Source organism: Bos grunniens, chromosome 21, assembly GCF_055505025.1.
Source record: "Bos grunniens cultivar Pamir isolate PY7600 chromosome 21, Bosgru_T2T1.0, whole genome shotgun sequence".
In the NCBI taxonomy this organism is placed as follows: domain Eukaryota; kingdom Metazoa; phylum Chordata; class Mammalia; order Artiodactyla; family Bovidae; genus Bos; species Bos grunniens.
The window spans coordinates 23,327,968-23,348,954 of NC_141185.1; the positions used below are offsets into that span (position 1 = coordinate 23,327,968).

Here is a 20,987-nt window from a genome sequence, read left to right on the forward strand (position 1 = left end):
AGTTGTTTTTTTTTTTTTTTTTTAAGAAAATTACATTGTTATTTACTCAGTAAGTGGATAATGGGCTTTATTTTTTAAGAAGAAAAAAGACAAAATATTCTAGGGATACAATGACTATATTTTATTTAGGCAAGGAACACACTGTGTTTTATGCTATAGTTCTTTTCATTTTGTGTGTAATGTGCTTTAATTTCACATGCACTGGTATGTCTAGCTTTGAAAAATCTTAAATTTGAATCACATCATATATATATACATGAACGGCATACAGTATATTGATTTATAGGGGAAAGTAAATTTCAAAATGTACATAAAGCAAATCTAATCCATAAGTGCAGTATTTAAAAACTAAAATGTATGATAACTAGGTAAGTGAATTCAAATTCTTAACAGATGCTGCATTATGTTTCATAGTTTTTTTTAAGAAAACTTTTGTGTATCATTCTACTACCCAATCATGGCTATTTAATAAAATATAATGGATGGATATTGACATAATTCTTAGGGTATAAATATGAGAAACTGAACAAGATACCATGTTGGCTATAGATGGGAACTAAGAACCAAAAACAAGAGGTTAATTTTGAAGAGCTGTCTGAGCTTCTTGTGGAAGTCAGTCAAAATGGGATTGAACCTGAAGACTTGCTTCTCTGACCTTTGCTGTCTCCAGAATTCTTTTTATTGTGGTGTGTGTGTGCGTCTGTGTGTGCATGCATGTGCGTGCATGCATGCATGTGCATGAGGTGCAGATGTATGAACGATGGCTACTTACATGAAATAATTGGGGAGGTAATATTCTGGAGGGCAGTATCCTTAGGGAATTTGGAAGTTCCACATACATGTGTCTCATGGAGTGCTGTCTCTGATCATATGGCTGGTTGAATCCAGAGCAGGGATTGGAAGGGATGGATATGGATCATAATTAATTTCTTGGTCTGGCCTCTGTCCTTATTCCTCTTTGTAAAACGAGGGCATAAAAAGGTGTTTTAAAATTAGGAAGCACTATAGTGTAATAGTTATGAGACTCAGCCACAGAATCAGCAAATTTGGTTTGAGCCCTGGCTCTGCCCATGCCAGGTTTCCACAGCAGGTGCCTCTGACTAATGAGCTATTTACTGGGCTCTGAAGTGAGGGAGGGAGCATGTGACCTCCCAGGGGCTCAGCAGCTGGTCCGTCTTCTGGAGGAACCCTCAGCAGGCTAATGGCTGCTCACGCCAGAGGCAAGAGGTGGTCAGAGAACGGGTGGAACAATTCTGGATCTTGTTTTTCTCAGAGGTGTTTACCTGATCATTAGCCATTTGGTGGCACAGAAAATGTTCAATCCATCCATCTTCCTGTCTAGTGGCTTTTTCAGTTACCCCATGAATTATACATTTTCACTGACTTAACACATAACTTTGGCCCAGGTGCCCTTAAATGCAGCACTAACATGAAATGCATGTGTTGGCTCTGCGGTCAGGTTTCAGGTTAGTAGATAAAACACTCTTGACATCTTTAATACCCTTTATAGGGTCTTGTATAAATAATAGTTGTCAGTTGATAGTTTTTTCTTCCAAGCATCGATGACATTTCAAAATAGAATTTGGTGGGTGGCTGCAGGTTGTTTTTGGAAAATAAGGACAAGCTATTTACTTGCTTTACCATCAAATGACTCTTTCATTATTTTGCCATTTAAAAATGTCTTAATGCCCCCTGGAACATGTGGCACCAATGAGCTAATCATAGTCAAAGAAAACATTGATTCTAAGAGTGGTTTGCAGCAATACTCTCTACTTGCATTATGCTTACAGAGGGAAAGATTATTAACACTTACGCTGGGTGGGTTCTCAGAATGCCTGGCCTTGGGTAGAGTGACACACAAAGCTAAGGAACATGTGGCCTGGGTGTTGGGACAGTGAGGGGAGGATAATGTTTTGTGGGGGGTATTTTCTTGGAAAATAACATACATTAAGAAAAGTACATTTCTTAACTGTACAGTTTGATGAATATTTACCAATTGCCTATGACCAGCTAACTAGGAGCAAGAAACCGATGTTCAGTTCAGTTCAGTCGCTCAGTCGTGTCTGACTCTTTGCAACCCCGTGAATCGCAGCACACCAGCCCTCCCTGTCCATCACCAACTCCTGGAGTTCACTCAAACTCATGTGCATCAAGTTGGTGATGCCATCCAGTCATCTCATCCTCTGTCGTCCCCTTCTCCTCCTGCCCCAGTCCCTCCCAGCATCAGGGTTTTTCCAATAAGTCAGCTCTTCACACGAGGTGGCCAAAGTATTGGAGTTTCAGCCTCAGCATCAGTCCTTCCAAAGAACACCCAGGACTGGTCTCCTTCAGAATGGACTGGTTGGATCTCCTTGCAGTCCAAGGGACTCGCGAGAGTCTTCTCCAACACCACAGTTCAAAAGCATCAATTCTTCAGCACTCAGCTTTCTTCACAGTCCAACTCTCACATCCATACATGACCACTGGAAAAACAATAGCCTTGACTAGATGGACCTTTGTTGGCAAAGTAATGTCTTTTCTTTTGAATATGCTATCTAGGTTGGTCATAACTTTCCTTCCAAGCAGTAAAGCGTATTTTAATTTCATGGCTGCAATTACCATCTGCAGTGATTTTCGAGCCCAAAAAAGTGAAGTCTGACACTGTTTCCGCTGTTTCCCCATCTATTTCCCATGAAGTGATGGGACCAAATGCCATGATCTTAGATTTTTGAATATTCAGCTTTAAGCCAACTTTTTCACTCTCCTCTTTCACTTTCATCAAGAGGCTTTTTAGTTCCTCTTCACTTTCTGCCATAAGGGTGGTGTCATCTGCGTTTCCGAGGTGATTGATATTTCTCCTGGCAATCTTGATTCCAGCATGTGCTTCTTCCAGCCCAGCGTTTCTCATGACGTACTCTGCATATAAGTTAAATAAGCAGGGTGACAATATACAGCCTTGACGTACTCCTTTTCCTATTTGGAACCAGTCTGTTGTTCCATGTCCGGTTCTAACTGTTGCTTCCTGACCTGCATCCAGGTTTCTCAAGAAGCAGGTCAGGTGGTCTGGTATTCCCATCTCTTTCAGAATTTTCCACAGTTTATTGTGATCCACACAGTCAAAGGCTTTGGCATAGTCAATAAAGCAGAAATAGATGTTGTTTTGGAACTCTCTTGCTTTTTCCATGATCCAGCAGATGTTGGCAATTTGATCTCTGATTCCTCTGCCTTTTCTAAAACCAACTTGAACATCAGGAAGTTCACGGTTCACATATTGCTGAAGCCTGGCTTGGAGAATTTTGAGCATTCCTTTACTAGTGTGTGAGATGAGTGCAATTGTGCGGTAGTTTGAGCATTCTTTGGCATTGCCTTTCTTTGGGATTGGAATGAAAACTGCCCTTTCCAGTCCTGTGGCCACTGCTGAGTTTTCCAAATTTGCTGGCATATTGAGTGCAGCACTTTCATAGCATCATCTTTCAGGATTTGAAATAGCTCAACTGGAATTCCATCACCTCCACTAGCTTTGTTTGTAGTGATGCTTTCTAAGGCCCACTTGACTTCACATTCCAGGATGTCTGGCTCTAGATGTTACTAGACCATTAAAAACACCCTTGTAACTCCTTCCAATTAGTATTAACATATCCCGAAGAAACCATTGTCCTAACTTTTAACTTCCTAGTATTGCTGCTTTTGAACTTGATTTTGATGCAAAGAGCATGCTTGCTTTTGTATCTGGCTTATTTGTTCAGCATTGTATCTGTTAAAGTCGTTCATGTTGTTATATTCAATTGTGATCTGTTCATTATAACTAATGTCTAGTGTTGAATGAATAAACTACAGTTTACGTTGATGAGTATATGGTAGTGTCCAGTTTCTACTGATTATAAATAGTGGTGTTATGAATATTCTTATAAATGTCTTTTGGTGAACATGTGAACATTTCTGTAGGGTATATAATGATGAGGGTAAATTAACTAAGAATCATAGAAATGTTCAGCTTTAGTAGGTACTACCAATTTTTCATCATATGTATTACCATTTAAAAAATGCAAATAATCACTGCAGCTCTCTTGCTGCACCATGGTTTCTGAATTGTAGACCTAAATGGAAGGACTGTACCAAAATATTATGGACTAGCCTTTAACTCTAACGCAGACACGTTTGTACATAGACATATACTATATTCACTGCTGCTGCTGCTGCTAAGTCGCTTCAGTTGTGTCAGACTCTGTGCGACCCCATAGACGGCAGCCCACCAGGCTCCCCCTTCCCTGGGATTCTCCAGGCAAGAACACTGGAGTGGGTTGCCATTTCCTTCTCCAGTGCATGAAAGGAAAAGTGAAAGTGAAGTCGCTCAGTCGTGTCCAACTCTTAGTGACCCCCTGGACTGCAGCGTACCAGGCTCCTCTGTCCGTGGGATTTTCCAGGCAAGAGTACTGGAGTGGGGTGCCATTGCCTTCTCCAACTATATTCACTATATGCACTATATTTACTAGTATTGTTATATACAGTTTGTAATAGTTTTATCTGAATATTGCTTTTTATCTAACTGCCTTCAGTTTTCTTCTTACTTTTTACCATGTTTGTACCCTCAGCACCATCACTATATTGTAGATACTCCTATTAAGCTCATTTTACAGACAAGGTACAGAGAAATAGCTTTCCCAAAATTCTATAGTAGGAAGTAGGGAAGAATATGTACTCTTTCTTTACGTGTAACATCTTTAAAACAAGATCTTAAAAGTCTGACCAGGTATAATCCTGAAGACCAGACCTATATGCAGAGAAAGCTTATAAGCTCAGCAGAGCCATTAATAATTCTGTAGAAGACAAAGCATTTGGATAATTTACATTAAAACATCTGAGGTGAAATACTGTAAAGCAATTATATTTCAGTAAAAAATAATAACCTATTGAATGCTGAAAAAAAGATGAATGTTAGATGAACCTATTGTGGTAATCATTTTACAGCATGTAAACCATACTGTCATGCTGTATGCCTTAAATTTATACAGTGGTATATGCCAGTTATTTCTCAATAAAACTGGAAAAACATTTAAAAATATCAGATGAAAAATTTCTACCATATAATATTTACCAATGCTAAATCTATACCAACCTCAGTGAGCGTAGTTGAGAGCCATGATTAAGAATACAGGCCCCGGAACTGGGCTGTCTCCATTTAAATCCCCAATAGCCCATCCAGAGAACCTAGTTCTCTGCAGAAAATGCATGAGACCTTGCACTTCCTTTGTGATGCTTTCTGCTGAGGTCTTGTACTGCAGTTACTTATTTTTTTCCTGTGTCTCTCTACCTGACCACAAACTCACTAAGGAACAGGTGCTACATCATAGTTATTTTTAATCCCTCAGGGTGCCTAGTACATATCTTAATGATAAACATCAGTAAGTAATTGTTTCAGGAGCAGTAAGATACTTAGCATTTTATGACATTTACTATTTAAACTGCATCTACTTTCCGAAGAACCGGAAACAACTTGCAAGGAAAAAAATGCAAAATATGGTATTTACATGTTTTATGGCAATTGAGATAAGCAGAGTACACCATTTAGGCAATGACTGACTTAAATTTCTTGTAGTTTAATGCAAAGTGGAACATATGTTGAGTAAAATGGTTCCTATTTTCTAGGAGAAAATAAATACGTATCTTGGAATTATTTATTTATATGTCTTCCTTCTTTCTAGATAGGGCAGCTTGTTGTGAATGGGGAATGTGTCTTATTTAAATTTGTATCCCCAGAGCCAGTCAGTCACAGTGTTTAACATGTGGGCAGATGAATGAATGAATGAAAAAAAACAAAAGAAAAAAAAGAGGAAAAAAGGAAGAGAGAAAAGACATTTCTGGGAATTTTCATAAGAATATTGGAATGACTGATGCATGTTCGCCATAACAATGTAAGACGATGTAGAGCACAGAGGTGCAGAGCCAGAGCTGGTCTGTTTGGGTATAAATCTTGACTTTTTTCTTGGAGCAAGTTACTTAACTTCTCTGGGCATGAATTGCTTCATCTATAAAGTCGGTTAATAATATTAATAACTGACTCTGAAGAATCGTGAAATAGTGCTTTTAAAGGTCTTGGCATATAAGCACTTGACAAACATCAGCAATTAATTCATTTGGCATATTTTTATCAGGGCTACACTGTTCCAGGCACTATTCTGTGTGCCGAAGCTACAGAATTTAGCAAAACAGGTTTTATGGAGCTTATATTCAAGTAGGGTATGGAGACAGAGAACAAATAGCCATACAAAATCAGAGGCTGGTGAGAGCAATGAAACAAAAAAGGATAAAAGCACAGAAGGAATCATGGTGGTGAGGTGGCCTCTAGGAGAAATGGAGTGTGGATGTCCGAGGGAAGAAACCTAGGTGGAGAAGCAGTGAGTGTAGGCCTTGTAGTGTGGAGTGTGCTGGATGTAACCAGGAACAGCAAGGGGTCCAGTGAGCCTGGAGCAGCAATGAGCAATAAGTGAGATGGAAGGAGGCTTGTAGAGACTTGTATGGTTTGGGGCATAGGAGCAATGGAAGCTGATTTACAACTGTAGAGGATAACCTGGCTGCTATGTGAGATGAGATAGTATCAAGATGTCAGAGGAAACAAGGATAACAATCAGGAGGGTATTAAAATAGGCCAAACAAAAGTTGATGATGGCTTAGACTAGGGTGGTAGCAGTGGAGATGAGAAGAAGAGATTAGAATTGCAATACAGATAAATTTAGACTTGACTTGATTTGCTATTTGATTGGAAGAGGGTGAGCAAGAAAGAGAAGTAAAGGTAAACCCCACGATATTGGGGTCCAAGGAACAAGGGCAACTGGAGATGTCATTAACTAAGATGGAAAAGATGAGGAAGATTTCTTCTGGGTGCTGGGAGTGATCAAAGGGTCTGATTTGAGTATAATCTTTTATTCATTCACTGTTTTATCAATCTCTGACTGGGTACCAGAGCCAGACACTGTTCTAGACTCTTGGGGTAGATCACTGGGAAAAAAATGAAATAGAAAAAAAAAAAGAGCAAAACTCTCCTCTTTAGAAGTTTTCATTCAACTATGGGAAGATAATAATAAAATCATAAGTATTATAAATAATAAGTGAATTTGCCATTACCGATTCACTGCCCTGGTCAGCTCTGTCTGCTTCTAAAGGTGTTGATTTGAGTATAAGTGGAAAAGACACAACCTTTTCCATTGTGTCTGATGATACTTTCTTCCAATTTGCATTTTTCTCCTCATCCCTGTTCAGATGCAATAAATAGGTTTTTTTTGGTCACACAATTCATACCAATTACTATCTCTAGTGTTAATTTATGGAGAAGGCAATGGCACCCCACTCCAGTACTCTTCCCTGGAAAATCCCATGGACGGAGGAGCCTGGTAGGCTGCAGTCCAGGGGGTCTCGAAGAGTCGGACACGACTGAATGACTTCACTTTCACTTTTCCTCTCATGCATTGGAGAAGGAAATGGCAAACCACTCCAGTGTTCTTGCCTGGAGTATCCCAGGGACGGGGGAGCCTGGTGGGCTGCTGTCTATGGGGTCGCACAGAGTCGGACACGACTGAAGCAACTTAGCAGCAGCAGCAGCAGTGTTAATTTATATCTGAATTCTCCATAATGAAATATGCACATGCATACTTATCTAAACTGAGCATTGCATAGATATTTATGGGTGTGTGGTGGTCTAGTTTAGGGGCACCAGCTCCCTTCTGCTTAATCATAAGTTGTTCCAAGTAAGTAATTTATTCCAGAATCATCTTGTCATAGTTATTCTACATCAAATTTATATTTCTCTGCTCACACTAAAAACCTGTCTAACTTCTTGCTCGCTCTGGTGCAGCACTTTCTAGTGTGTTCCATATTACTCTAAATCCAAGAGATAGACCACAAGAAACGTGTTCCATGATAAAACAAGTTTAAGAAAAGCCACATTCCGCATCACAACCACTTGGAAATTCACATTGTACATGATCATTTTTAAGGCTCTGAGAAGTCTCACAGTACGAAACTGTTTAACTCCGTCCACTCAGCATATCCAACATTTCCTTTACTATGAGACAAAAACTTGCTAACATTCTGTAGAACTTGTGTGTCAGGCCTCGAACTTTGGGAAAATGCTGAGTGGGTTGACAGCATCATAGGCAAGAAATCCAGAGAAATATATTCCAGTGTTGAGGCTGGCTTTGTTTGTGCAACCTTAGACAAGGCAGTTAACCTCTCTGTTCCCTAGGTTTCCCATTTATAAAATGGTGATAACAACAGGCCCTCCTAGGCTTGCTTCAGGTTTTACTCAGTACCTCTAAACGTATAAAACATGAATGAAAGCACTTTGCACAAGTCTAAATGAAAGTACTTTGTATGAGTTTAAATAATGTAGTTTTAAATCTTATTTTTGTGTCTCTTCAAACATTTAATTTCCATCTCATGCATAGTCTGAAGTAATACTTATTTTTAACTTATATAGTAATTTTATTTCCAAGTTTATCTTACCAACAGTCTAATTTGTATATGCTTTGATCCAGGCTAAGTGTAAACTATCTCCTCCTATAGGAAGTCATCCTCAATTTGGCCTTCTCTCATTTGTCCCCCTTTACTCCTTTGGTCATTTATTGAGAAAGTCTGCTTCTCCTCTGGTTTGTAGCTCTGCAAGGGCGCAGACCACATCTTCAGTACCTGGCCCATAATAGGGGTTCCATTTATTGAGCTGAATCCTAGATTGTTCCATTTTTAAGAATTACATCATCCTGTTTTCAATTATGGTACCCACAAAGTTGGGGGAGGGGTACACTCTTTCCTTCATCTTGAGTGTGTTTATCATCAGGATTCCCACAACATAATCCTTCACTGACTTTGCTTTGGTTCTAGTTCTGAGAACAAATTGTCCTGTGGTTCAGGGCATTGCCTGCTTCCCCACCGGGATTTGGGATGTTCTTTCTTTCTCATCCCTAACTTTTGCTTAGTGAAGTCAATCGCTCATCAGTAGAAGTAGGAACAACTCCAAAGCTTCCTTCTTTCTTCTTTCATTTGAATTAACAGCTCTTCATTTTGAACCTCTTTATCTGCTTTTCATATACTCTGTATTTGTAACTACCTTTCTGTTTGAAGACACTTTTAGGAGACAGAGCCCATGGCTTTGTCATTTCACCTGAGTCTTAAGAAAATGCTGACTTCTTGGCTAATTTCTGACCTTGTTCTCTCTCTTTAATCCCACTGTTTTCTCTTTTATTTCTTCATATGGTTGTTTTGGTTTCATTGCTTGTAAGTTCTCCACAATGCCATTTCCTCATACAGGCAGCAGTCTGTGAGAACTTAAGGAGAAGAGAGCAAACATCCTAACAGTATAAAGGAGGAGTAGGATGTACATAGCCAATGTGATTAATCAACTTCTATTCATTGCTCACAACAATGTATTATTATCCACATTTGCCACATGAGTAAATGAAGTCACAAAATAGTTAAGTAATTTGCCCAAGCCAGAATATAAAGAATCCAGGCTTTGAAACCTGGGCATCTGGCTCCAGAGGCCTGTCTTTTAACCACTGTATTATCCACTGTTATCATATACAGTATGATATTAATATCTGATGCTGAGTATCTGTGAGGACCTAATTGAGGCTGGGTATGGCTTCGATATTATGATCAAGTGAAGCAGATAATTAAGACAATGAAATATAGTAGACCAGATGTAGGTTAGCTGAACAAGAATACTAGGTACAGAGATTTCTGATATTAATGAAGACATTAACCAAGAGATGACACAAGGGATGTGATCGACTGCGAGGGCAGGGAGAGTGGAAGCAGCTATAGCAATAACAGAAACAGAGAGTGGTTGGCAAGGTAGTACCATAGAATGGTGAAGAACTTTTGGAGGCATAGGTTGGAAACCAGGCTTTGCCAGTTTTAGTTGACTTTGTAGGTGGCCTACCTACAGTAATGCTCAAAATGCAGTGGTTGAACAACATATTGAACCTATATGTTGAACAAGATCTGAACAACATGTTGACTGTATATCATATATTACTTTTTAAGAGATTTTTCCAAGTGTTTAGAGTCTCTATGCAATTTTCTGATATACTTGGCAAGTATATCAGTGTATTTAGGACAGGATCATAAGCTAATAAAGCATCTCAGTTCTTGATGAGGAGGAAAGAGGTTTGGCATGGTTTGTAGTAGCTGGCATGGAACCTACATAAAAGTAAGTATCCTGTGTTCCTGTTCATAGTCCTACTCCAGGCAAATAGTCTCAAAATCTGACATTTAAGACATATTCTTTCTGTAGGTTTCAGCTCAATAAATACAAGTCTTTTAATGCTGTGTATGGCTCTAGTTTGCCTTTGGCTTGAGGTTTTTTTTTTTTTTCTTATTCAAAGAGATGTATAAATTCTCTGCATATCTAAATCTCTGAGATAACAGATTACATGAATGAAGAGAAAAATCTGAAACAGGTTTTCAGATTTTACAAGGGGCATATGATGTAGGAACCATTTCACTCCCACCTGTCTCAAATTATAAAAGTGAAGTGGACTTGAAGGAAAAATAATTTAAAATATCAAAAGCTGGACTGAGAGCAGGAGCAGTTAGCTAGCTCTTCAGGGCACCAACACATGACTCTGTGTAGTAGTGTGGTCACGTCCATGAATGAGTTGCTTAGGGGGTGACCACAAAAGGTATGCAACAATAGCAGCAGACAGTTGCCATACAGCTTCCAAGGACAGTGGGTCCTATTCTCTGCAGGCCTTTGGTGTACAGATGGGGATCTGGTGGTCCTCCTTACCACCCTGCCCCACTGCCTCCTCATCTTCCTCTTCTTGCATCCCCCATATTTAGTTTACAACAGTGTTAGGTGAATAAATAGCATCAGTTTGAAGGGGCCAAATTATTAGCCTGCCTTGGGAATCCAGTGTCTTGGTCAGAGCTGTGCACTATTTAAGGGAATATATTAAATGAAAATGTTTATGTATTAACTTGGTATTGCAAAAATGTAAAACTGAACAGCTTGGCTCTTTATTATGACAAATTATGAAAAGGCAGCATCACACAGACAAGAAAATATGATGAATAGTCAAGAGATTCAGGTTCCACTCCAGAGTCTGTCTCTAACCAACACTGAGCATTGGGCTCATGATCTGAACGTTTCATCAACTGCATTTTTTCATTTTAGTTTCTTTATCTCACTTACAATGCCTTCCTTAACAAATCCTAATGTCAGGAATATTAAGCAAATCAGTTTCTTTGGAACACCCTGAAAAGACATACACTTCCAGTAGAATATATACTGAAGAAGAATATAATGCCACAAAAACTCACAGACTTAACTAAAGCAGATTTTTTTTTTTTTTGAAAATTTGAGGAATTTTATTGCCAAAAAGAATCTCTCAGTCCAATGTGCTTACTACACTGAGGCCTAGAGAAGTTACTAAAGGCTACAGAGCTTTGCCTTGATATTTAAAATTGCTGAATGTTTGGAAACCACCTTCTCAGAAAAGAAAATTGCTCATGAAATAGCAAATGGGAGCAGAAGGAGAAAGTTTTATTCCTTTCGCCTAAAGTAGCCCTTTAGTTGTTTCCAGCTCCTTTTCTTTAAATATGAATTGAAGGAATGTGTTTCTGAGTTTTACTGCCTGAATTTTGCCTCAGTGTTTATTTCAAGTGAAATGTTGCAATCACAATTGTAATTCTCGCTACATATTTTTTCCCCAATGAGCTTGGCTCAAAAACCTACACTACTTCTTACACATTATATGTTATTTATTGGAGAAAAGGGAAACCTCAACACTGAACAAAAATAACTAGCTTGAACCAATAAAATTAATTTAAAAATTGTATCAGAGGCTTGGAAAGGCAGGTTGAAACTATATGACTTCCACTTAACTTGATCACAGCCAGATTTGATGCCCAAAGCAACTATAGGGGAATTGTGCTAGAGTGTCCTCTTAGTAAGCATTCTCTGAACAGACACCAGACTGGGATTATATTATATATGCAAGGATTTTACCAGAAGATACTAGGGCCAGCCTCAGGCAGGGAGCTACCTAGCAGCTGCACAAGACCTTCCGTTTTAGAACAATTAATTCAATGCTCTGCCCTGCTGGTCTTAAAATTCATGATTTTTGAACAGAGTGCTCCACATTTTGATTTTGTACTCAAAATGATGTGGTTGGTCCTGGAGGAAACTGGTGTGAAAGTAAATGGGAAGGAAGCGGGGAGAGACCAGAGCGGCTCTTCCTGACCTCTCTGCAGAGCTGGCCTTTGAGGCAGGTGGAAGGAAGGGAAGGTAGTGGAAGCCTTTCAGCTTGCAGTGCAGTCTAAAAGGACTGTTCGGTAAAATCGTCACAAAATGGAGCCTCGCAATAGGCAGGCAAGCAGCTCGTTGTCTTCCGGAAGCCGCCTTCCTCAGCATGGCTGCCGGCCCTGTCGTGCATCTCACAGACCTCCAACTCCTTGGAGCCTGAACGACCTCTGCTGCTGCTCTGCACTCCGGTGTGGTATTGTGTAGAGACCATGCTCCCCACCACCCTACAGCCGCTCCTGTCTCAGGACAGGGCCAGCAGCCATGCTGCGGAAGGCGGGTTCCAGAAGGCGCCAATGATTAATTTGCATTTTTAGAAAACTGGAAGGTAAATAATGCTTTTGTCCATATTATCTCTTCCAAAGCCTTTACTATTACAGAAAACTAAAGGCCTTAGGAACAAAATAACTAACAGACCAATCAGATATTAAAATTGCACAAAGTAGGAAAATAATTCACAAATGGAAAATTTAGAATAAGCCTATATATAATCCATAATTACAATTAAGAAACTGTGAGATATTTACTCTTTAGTAAAAGTTAGTGTTAAATTTCTAAGATCTTAAGATTTGCCAGCCACTATTACTTTAAGTTGAATTAAATAGCACACTTCAACACACTTTGGGAAATACAATGAGACATCAAAAAAAAGAGATCCAAACAGAAGACCCAGGACAGACCTTTGAGAGTATCATTTCAGACAAACTTGAGAAGCCATTTACCCAGCATTAGGGTAAATGGAAGGAGAACTTCAGTCATTTGCTTATGTAACTATTTTTAAAGACCTAATTAGTTCTATTGAATTATTGTGGTGGAGGAAGGATAGAAATATGAGAACTGGTACAAACTAAGAGGGAGAATAAAGGCAATAGTGACTCAATTTGAAAATTTCAAGAGCTACATAATGCTCAACACAAGGACCACTTGGTTTAATGGCTTGTTTCCTTTTATTTATTGCTGAACACTAAGCAGGAGGTCCATGGGCCTGTGTATGTAAGAGGTACTGGTAGGTTTGGTGTACCTGCCTTCACGGACCCAGTGCTGCTCAGGGTCAGCCGCAAGCAGATCTAGACAGGTAGGAGAGTGCTGGTCTCTGTGTCTGTTCCCAGAGGATTCACCTTATGCCCCAGGCTCACATTCTGCCTCTTGTAAGGTGGATTTACACCTTGTTTCCAGTGTGTAAAGCTGCTTGGTCAGAGAACAGTGGGGATGAGTCAACTGCAGACAGAATATGGATACTTATCTTGTCCTCTTCAATGAACATGCACATGAAGAAACGAAATTCATTCTCCAACCATTTTATTGACGTCTTCACAAATTTCCAAGTTCCTTAGTAAGGACCAGTGAAAGGGAAATGTTGGGTTATTTCCCCCATTCTCGCAAAGAAATTGATTCTTCCCTTTCTCTGTGCCTTTTTTGCTTCCTTCCTCTCCTGAAGGAAATAAATAGAACAAGATGTGGAATCTTTGGGACCACCTTTAAGATATAATGCATTTTCTTTTTCTGAACTTCTTTCCATCCTGAGAAGCAGGTAACCTAACTTGGTTTGGAGAACAACATCTCCCCCACCCGGAAATGTCTGACCACTCAGGTTTAATTTATCAGTCAGTCATCACTCAGGGTATAACTAAGAGAAATCAGTTATTAGAAACTGAAATGTCCTCTTTGAACAGAGCTTGTTATCTCTGAGGTTACTAATATTGTGTATGTCTCATTCATCATTATGTGTAAGTGAAAAGCTCTTCTGTTTACCAATTCAATGCAAAAACTCACCTCCTTCCAGTAAATGAAATGTTTTCCTTGTAGGCTTATTTTGTTGTTGTAATTCTCACGGACCGTAGTCATTTTCTGGGCTTACCGTAAACTTCGGTGAAAGATTGTCAAGTGGTCACATTTGGGGGATTGATGAAGTGTTCCTGTTCTTCCTGACAAATTCACGCAGAGGGACACAAGTTTTCCAGGGAATGTTTTTTTTCATATAGAGAGTTGTATTAGTCCCACATTAGTTAGTATTTTTGATGAAAATGATAAAATTTATTGTCTGGAAATGAAAATATCAATCTTTCATACCCAATTTGTCTGTTGTGCTTTGGTACAACCTCAATCAAAATGGAGTTAATCAGGAGTGACCTCATAGGGTCACTAACTCTAAAATTAATTCTGGTTTTAATGATATATGTCTCTAATTTATACCTAAAAAGTGTGGACCACCTGTGTTGTTGACTGGTTGTGATCATCTTGAGACCTAAGGGATTTGTATCAGGAGAAAATCCAGACATGCAGGATACATGTTTCTTTAAAGTGATGCTATAAAAATTATTTTCTCAATTAAATCTGTGATTCACTTTTTATTTTGTAAAGCCATAAAACTTATGGCTTTGAAATGATTGAATGTATGTTTGTGATTTGTTTTCACTACCCTCTTTCCTTATTACCCTTCTCCAATGACACCATTCATGTAGCATAACCACAAGCCTTTTAAAGTATATTTCGTAGCCAGGGCCACATTTGGCACTGGGCTGTAGCTTGCAGTGACACAATTTTATAGAAAATAGCAGTATTAATTAGATATATTCTGGTGAGCTAGAAGTAAATGTTTCTGATTGTTGTCTGAAGCCAAACAGGAAAATGTAAGAGCAATAATAAGTATGTTCTCCCTCATTCTGATATACCAGCATAGGCAAATTTTTGGCTGGAAAAGCATAAGTGAGTAATTAGATAATTGCTGCCTTGATTGAGCTTAATAGGAAACATTTCAATTAGGCTAAAACTACATAGAAAGGAAGTGGGTTTTTTACAAAGGGAAACATTCCTTGTCATGCAACTGTCAGCTTGTGCCCACACTAAGAGATGGGATTAAGTGGATCTCTGCAAAGGAAACAAAAAAGAAATGATTGCGGTAATTAGACCTATACTTAAACATTGTGTCTTCTGATAGAATTTCTTGATGATTCTAGCTTCGATAACGCAGCCCCTAGAAATGTCTTGCCTGTAACAAATTACTGCCTTAAATCTGTGGCAAAACAAGTTCCTGGAAAAAAAAAAAAGTTATGATTTTCTCATACTACAAAAACTAACATTCTAGAATTGCAGTCCTCTTCTCCAAGCCACCTGCATGCTAGCAAGTAATCAGAAAAGCCATTTGGGGCTAGTTTGCATGGTTAATGGTTTCTCCTTAGCATACCTTGAGCTTATATAGCCAGTTGCTGACTCAGGGCTTGAACCAGATGTAAAAAAAAAAAAAAAAAGGCTCCTTTCTCAGAGTGTGACCAAGGAACAGAGCTATTCTTAATACCCTGGGAATAGAGGATATAACTTCTCTGGCCCATCAACATAGGGGTTTTATCCATGGGGAGGTAGATGGTTCCACCCACAGGTGGTTAGGTTTGTGAGGATCATATAATTATTGATGCCATTTCATTCCCCCAGTCTAAGGCCTCACGCATACATATGCTTAATAAATTGTCAATGTTTTCATATTGCTTTATATGAAAAAGAATCACTTGATCTCTTGCTACATGAGAAATGGAGAAACCACTGACAGAACACTCAACTACTATACCACTTCTGTAGAAATGGGATATGTTGCCCAGATCTTATAAGGATCTTGTCAAGTCAAACATAGGCCCCACTGAGTCCTGGGCACTGATGTTACTGAAACAACCCCCAAAGCAGTTGATTCTTTCTGTCTTTCCTGAGTGGGCATCCTTCTGTCTCAGTGTTTCTGCTGTATGAGGGAAGAGCCCAGGGTAGGAGACAGCACCTTGAAGAGACCGTTAACTTCCTTGTACTGTGTGGTGGTTAAGAGCCTGGACTTTGAAATAAGGTATGCCCAGTTTTAAATTCGAAGAAGGCAATGGCACCCCACTCCAGTACTCTTGCCTGGAGAATCCCATGGATGGAAGAGCCTGGTAGGCTGCAGACCATGGGATCGTGAAGAGTCGGACACGACTGAGCAACTTCACTTTCACTTTTCCCTTTCATGCACTGGAGAAGGAAATGGCAACCCACTCCAGTGTTCTTACCTGGAGAATCCCAGGGACGGGGGAGCCTGGTGGGCTGCCGACTATGGGGTCGCACAGAGTTGGACACGACTGATGTGACTTAGCAGCAGTAGCAGCAGTTTTAAATTTGAGCCCTTCTGGCTGTGTGATCTTGGGGTACGCTACTTAACTTTTTCAAACCTTAGTTTCTTCCTCTGTAATAGTATTACTATTACTACTACTACTACTACTACTAAGTCACTTCAGTTGTGTCTGACTCTGTGTGACCCCATAGACGGCAGCCCACCAGGCTCCCCCGTCCCTGGGATTCTCCAGGCAAGAACACTGGAGTGGGCTGCCATTTCCTTCTCCAGTGCAAGAAAGTGAAAAGTGAAAGTGAAGTCACTCAGTCATATCCGACCCTCAGCGACCCCATGGACTGCAGCCTTTCAGGCTTCTCCGTCCATGGGATTTTCTAGGCAAGAGTACTGGAGTGGGGAATTACTATTACTATTAGGGAATAATAGTATTACTTCCCTTCCAGGGTGCTGTGATGAGGAATTAATGAAGTAATGCTGGTAAGGCCTTAGCACAATGAAGCACTCAAAAATTCTTGGTTCTTTTTATTACTAGAGGGTGAAGATTGTCATAATAGAGCAAAGTGCTTAAGAAATGCTTTCTGAAGTCAGTGGTGGCAAGGCATTGCTTCCATGTACCCTTCTCCAAACCAGCAGCCAAGGTCATAATGTCTTGTGTGGGGCCACCTCTTGCCTGCTTCAGTCTCACAAACTACAAAGCTGGGTGTGAAGATGAGGAGCCAAAACTGAGATGAGCTGCGGCATTGCATCAAGCAGTCCCCATTAACAGTCTTCCCACTTCTGGTCAGTGTTTTTCAGCTATCTGATAGATGGCCTAACTCTCCAATTGTGGTCAACATCTCTGTATAGAAAGTAACCCTCCTTGCTCATACCCAGGTAAATCTGGCAGGTGTGTGATATTTTTTCAGTGCTAATGACTAAAAATGCTCATTGGACTGTTTACATTATTAGGACTTTTACATAAAACAGGCTTCAGATGGAGTTAGCTTTTTAAAAGAGTCCATTTGAAGGGAAAACTGTATGCTGTTGTATAGAGTGATTTGCAGTGATTTGTTTTCCAGCACATGGGGATGAGAACTCCCATCCTACTGACCATAAAGTTAAAAAGCTTGGGACATGGCTGACTTTAGAGTCTTACAAATCAGTACTTTGCAGTTTGTACAGTGGCCATGGTAGGGAAGACTTCTTGGGGGATGAATCTGTAAGCATGTTGTGCCAAATACAGAATTATTTCTGTTTCATTCTTCTCTTTCCTCAAAACCAACCATGATCGGTTAAACAGAAAAGAATTTCAGGCTCTCATTTAGTGTGTAAAACCTTAATTAGTTTTTCTTTCTTTATGAAGGTGGCCTGCTAAATAAGTAAATAGAAAAGGATCCACCGATCGGTTCCGTGGAGAGAACTGGGGACAGTTCCATGGAGTGCTGAAGACAGTGCACTTGGGGCTGGGAGGGCTTGTGTAGTTGGACAGGGCTTTGCTTTTCTTAAAGAATTGATAGTGATTTTCAGTGTCCCCATTGTTCTTAGACTGTTTATGAACAGTTGTCCTATGGGGAAGTGCCAGCCTGGAATCTCAGGTAACAAATCCCAGTTTTGTGACAAGACTCAGGTGCTATGTGCCCTACCAGACAGAAACTGCTTGTCTTTTCTATTATACTTTCTCCTGTGTGGTTCTGCATGCAGTACTATGCCCTTTCTCTAAGAACCCCTTTCACTGAGAGTTCTATTTTATGACAGCAGTTTGACTTGCTGCCAAAGAAGCTGGAAATGAAGGAAGTTTAAGATAAATATCAACGGTGATTTTTTTCTTGGTCACTCTCTCTTGCTTTTTTTTTTTTTTTTTTAAAGGAGAGTCATATGCTCATATCCTAACTTGTCCCAGTAGAGGGTCAATTACAACCAGTTGGCTGTAAATCCAATCCAAGAAAAACACTGCAAGAAGGAACTGTAGCACTAGATACCAAGGGTCTCTAGAATCACTCTAAATGTTAAGAACATGTCAGCTGTGAACTCAGGGCCTTTAAGCAATATTTTAGGACCCAGCTCTTCCCCACATGGCCCCAGAGGAATAAAAATTAGCAAGGCATTTTTGTATGGTTAGATGTTTTTTTTCTGGAAACTGTTAAAAGTTAAAACAAAGCCATAGTTAAGACTTCATTAATGACGTGATTAAAAGTTCATTAGTAGGCTGTCCATAGTCAAAATTAAACTGTAAAAAAAAAAAAAAACTGGTTTGTTTAAGGCCTTTTACCACCCAAGTTCTTTAAGATCATCATACCTCCACTATTGCTGACCTAAGCAACAGTAAACATTCACCCTTTTCCCAATATCTAAAGAAGAAACAGTGTAAAGGGAGAGAGTCTTTACAGTGTTCATGGCAATAATAGCAATTACATTTTAGAAATTAAAATGAGTTTTGGAAATGGCAGCTCAAGGAGAACCTTTCTGACAACAGTTACACCTCAACCATTACAGTTTCAGCTTTAAAAAGGAACAGTTAAGAGAACTTAGTGCACTGAGGAGAACTAACAAAGATTCTGCATTGCAGCAACTGTTGCTCACTTCCTGGGGGAGAGCAAATGGCAAGGCAAGTGTTTTTTGGCCCTCTATCCAGGTGAGAACTGAGATCCAATTTCTTCATCCTGCACATACGTACAGTATGAAATATGATAATTTAAAAATGAGAGCAGTAACGACCCCTTGCCGAATGGCAGTAATTGCTTTCAAAAATTGATTTTTGCATTTTATGAGATGTTTGTCTTCTATCTAATAAGCTTCTTTAAGACATTCTGGCAATGTGCTAGAATTCTACATTTTCGTCCTGTTATTACCAAACTATGTGATATTTAGCAAGTAATTGAACCTCTGTAGGCCTTAGTTCCTAATCTATAAATCAAGGGTGTTTAATTAAAGGTTTAGATGACTATTTCCAGTTCTTTCATTCCAGAATCTATGAACCACGTTATCCATTAAACCTCAAGCTTGGCAGTGAATCAGAATCAGCTTAGGAGCTTTAAAAAAATGCAGATACCTGGGCTCCATCCCACAAAGTTCCACTTTAGTAGGTCTGGGTGAAGCTCTTAAAGCTTAAAAATAGTAGATGTACAACCATGGGTGAGATTGCAAAAACTAGTTAACTGCTTGCCATGTACTTCTGTATTTCTGGGTAGAGCAACCTGATCTGATCATTTAAAACATGATCAAGTATCTTGTGAAACCTTTCTATTTTGGCTTCTGTATCCTGGCTGCCTTCTCTCCTAGGCCAGTCCTTTCAAAGTTCCATGATTTCATGCTGTTACATTATAAAATGTAAGTATCCCATATATAAACTCACCTGTCATATATGTGGTAGAACGCTAGGTATACTAACTGATGTGTGGAGACTGTGACCTGTATAAGAAGCTTGTTCTATTTTATCTAGCTCATGAAATTATCTTAAGGGTAGATATTCAAACTTGATGGGAAGGCATAATTAGGGGATAAAGAAGTAACAGGCAAATTTACCTTTAATCCTTGTAATCAGAAAGGCATCAATAGTCCATTCTACAGATAAGGAAAATAAGTCTCATTCAGGTTTTAGCTCTCTTAAGATTACACAGGTAGTAGGAATGGGACAGGTGTGTCTAACTCCAGAGCCTGTGGTCTCCCCATAAGATCTTGCTGCTGCTAAGGGAAGAAGGCCGTTCTGCATAAGCAGTGCTTTTCAGGTGCTCCAAGGTCTTTCTTGCAAGGTATATCTAGTTGGAGGGCTATCCATGGTATCCCCAGGCTCCACTCCATAATTCAAGAACCCTTTAACTTGGAACTTTAGGAGAGTAATGAAAAAGAATGCTTGAAAATGGTCAAACCCATATAGAAGAACCATGGTTACGGACATGATAAGACCAGCTTTCTTAAACCCATAATTTGTAGTACAAATTGTTACTGTCTTTTTAGAAAGTAATTTGGCAGTATATATCAGGAATCTTAGTTACATTCACATCCTTTGACCTAGAATATCTGCTTCTAGGAATCTGTTTTTAGGGAATAATTATTGGTGTGAACTAATATTGAATAAAAATAATGTTCTTTAGAACATTATATATAATAGGAAAAAGGGGGACAATCTAAATATTTAGTGAAGGTGAATAGTTCACTATACTTAAGTACATCCATATGATGAAATATTATGTAGCATCAAAAATAATGCTTATGAAGAGATTTTAATGAGGTGAGGAAATTTTAATGATATGTGAAAAAAAGATGCAAAACTATATGGTATGATCTCAGCTATGAAAATAAAGGATGTAAGCATTAAAAACCCCTAAATGTTAACAGTATTTATCTCCAGGCAGTAGGATTATAAATAAGGTTTGAAATACTTTTTATGCATTTAATTTTTTTCTAAAATGATCATGTATTATTTTAGTAAGTGGGAAGCACATTAAAATATACTTTCAAAAATAATCATAGAGTTTCATTAAAAAAAATTGGACAGAAATAGATTAAGGATAGTAGACCAGAGTCCTGAGTTCCAAATAAGTCTAAGCAAACTCACCAAAATGTCATTTCAGTTCAGTTCAGTTCAGTTGCTCAGTCGTGTCTGACTCTTTGCAACCCCATGGACTGCAGCATGCCAGGCTTCCCTGT

The 20,987-nt window shown here is 39.2% G+C and overlaps 1 protein-coding gene across 10 annotated transcripts in view; it reads left to right on the plus strand.

Moving 5' to 3' along the window:
• SLC25A21 (solute carrier family 25 member 21) overlaps positions 1 to 20,987 on the plus strand; it is a 528,802-nt gene that overhangs the window by 165,661 nt on the left and 342,154 nt on the right. For 2 of the 10 annotated variants that reach the window (XM_086363517.1, XM_086363522.1), the window contains exon 1: positions 1 to 20,987. This exon is cut by the window's right edge and continues 14,687 nt beyond it. The exons of the other annotated variants lie outside the window; for them this stretch is intronic. The gene's annotated coding sequence lies outside the window, so the exon portion shown is untranslated. 10 annotated transcript variants of the gene reach the window in all.